The sequence below is a fragment of the Ovis aries genome, chromosome 3 (assembly GCF_016772045.2).
Source record: "Ovis aries strain OAR_USU_Benz2616 breed Rambouillet chromosome 3, ARS-UI_Ramb_v3.0, whole genome shotgun sequence".
Lineage (NCBI taxonomy): Eukaryota > Metazoa > Chordata > Mammalia > Artiodactyla > Bovidae > Ovis > Ovis aries.
Window position 1 is genome coordinate 43,158,884 of NC_056056.1, and position 2,573 is coordinate 43,161,456.

Consider the following 2,573-nt stretch of genomic DNA (forward strand, 5'->3'; position numbering starts at 1 on the left):
CGGGATTTGCCCAAGTTCATGTCCGTTGAATCAGTGATGAATATTCAGGGTTGATTTCCTTTAGGATTGACTGGTTTGATCTTGCTGTCCAAAGGACTCCCAAGAGTCCTTTCCAGCACCTTAATTCAAAAGCATCAATTCTACGGTGCTCAGCCTTCTTTATGGTCCAACTCTCACATCTGTGCATGACTGGTGGAAAGACCATAGCCTGGACTGTATGAACCTTTGTTGGCAAAGTGATGTCTTCGCTTTTTAATATGCTGTCTAGGTTTGTCATAGCTTCCCTTCCAAGAAGCGTCTTCGAGTTTCATGGCTGCAGTTACCATACACAGTGATTTTGGAGCCCAAGAAAGGAAAATCTGTCACTGCTTCTTCTTTTTCCCCTTCTATTACCCATGAAGTGATAGAACCAGAGGCCATGATTAGGTTTTTGAATGTTGAGTCTTTTTTTTTTTTTTTTGGTATAGGAAAATTTATTACTATCGTGCTTTCATCATCAAAATTTATGATCTTGGTCTTTCCTTCTTGCCTTTGTATAAAGCCAAAAGAGAGACATTGGCTACTTTGACAACCTTAAAGCGGACTCCAGGAATGTCACCAACAGCATGACTTTTGCGACCAAATCCAGCAACCAGAACTTCATCATTTTCCTCAATAAAATTCAAGCAACCATCATTGGGTACAAAAGCAGTGATTTTTTTTGCCATTCTTGATTAGTTGAACCCTGACACACTTCCTGATAGCAGAATTTGGCTGTTTGGCTTCAACTCCTACTTTTTCCAGCACAATTCCCTTGGCGTGAGAAGCACCGCCAAAAGGGTTGGCCTTCAGGGCTGTGCCCAGATGGGCTTTCTTGTACTGCTTATCATGCCACTTCTGGTCTCGTCGGTGGCTACGGAGCTTCCTGGCAGTACGAAGACCGCGACACTTGCCCATCCTGCCGGCGCCACGGGCCTGAGCGAAAGAGCTGAATGTTGAGTCTTAAACCAGTTTTTTCACTCTCTTCTTTCACCCCCACAAGATCCTCTTTAGTTCCTCTTTGCTTTCTGCCATTAAAATGGTGTCATCTTCATATCTGAGGTTGCTGATGTTTCTCCTGGCAATCTTGATCAAATAAAGATGCTCAAATCACAGTTTGTTGAACTACCTTAAAACATACAGCTAGAAGCAAGGGGATAAGAGATAAGATAGGCTGAAGACATTTGGGAATAGGTCGAGCCAAGTGGGGGACCACACTCTCTGAATCCTGGGTCATGCAAGGTTCAGATGGGTGTTCTCTCTCACTCTGCTATATCAGTCTTTCCTGATGTTGGTGTGATTACAGAGGCCAAAGTTAAGACTGAACAAGGGTGCTCAGCAGGAAGGTACCTGAAAGCGAACACACTTATTTTTTTGGAGAGAAGAAGCTGGGATAAGAACTTCTGGCCATAGGTTGGAGTTTGCCAATCAGCCTGTTGAGTAGCAGTGGAGTTTATCTGCTCTTGGACCAAGCACATGTGGAGCCAGAGTGGGACTGTAATGAGCTTCACCAACGGGTGCCTGGGGCTTCTCTGATGGCTCAACGGTAAAGAATCCGCTTGCAGTACAGGAGACACAGGAGATGTGGGTTCAATCCCTGGATCAGGAAGATTCCCGTGGAGGAGGAAATGGCAACCCACTCCATTATTCTTGCCTGAAATGTCTCATGAACAGAGGAGCCTGGCGGGCTACAGTCCATGGGGTTGCGAAGAGTTGCATATGACTAAGCAATGGGTGCCTGATTTTGGAGATGATATTAAGGTATGACAAAAGAGATCATGGTAATATTTAGAAAAAATGTTTAAGAGATATAGGTTCAAAGCAAAGCAGGAGAGCTTGAAGGTACTATTTTAAAGCTCTTAGGGATAGTAGAGCAGTTGCCTTATGTTTCTGCTTCCTGGTTGTAAATCTGCATTAGCAATTCACAAGGTGAGATATTAGGGGTGCTCTCCAGCAATAGAATCCTGGGGATTTTCCTAATACTCCAAGGGGTTGAGGGAGTGGGAGGCAGGGGTTCAGGGTTGTAGGAAACACCACCACAATGATTTCATGGTGTCATGAACAAACATGCTTTGAAAAGTCACAGTTGAACAAGTTTAAATTGGAGTTTTCATTATAGGACAACTTTATGGCACCAAAACTATGGATATTAATAAGGCCTAATCTATTGAAAAACAAAGCATTGCTTTTAATAGACACTCCTACTTCTGAAAATCCCAGTGCATCCAGGCAATATATTTCAGCTTAATGAGATTGTTAGTAGGAGATTTAGAATGTGAAACCTCTGATAAGAATGTGATATGCAAATTGGGAAATAAGAAAAATATTTTTAAGCTTTTTATTTATAAGATATCATGTAAAAACATTTAAACATATACACAAAGCTATCATCTAACACAATTATTTTTAAGTTTTGTGTTGCCTTTTACTTACATAGATAATTCTTAAAGAATTATCATATTTTTCTATTTTGTTTTCCTTCTTCATGTTTGCAAGTCTTCCTAATTATTATTTTAACACCTCTTATTTCACTCAGTTGATGTTTCATAATTTTC

General features: G+C 41.2%; 1 pseudogene; it reads right to left on the reverse strand.

The window, feature by feature from the left end:
* Window positions 1-444: 444 nt before the first annotated feature.
* On the reverse strand, window positions 445-968 carry LOC101113219 (small ribosomal subunit protein uS12-like; annotated as a pseudogene).
* Window positions 969-2,573: the final 1,605 nt, after the last annotated feature.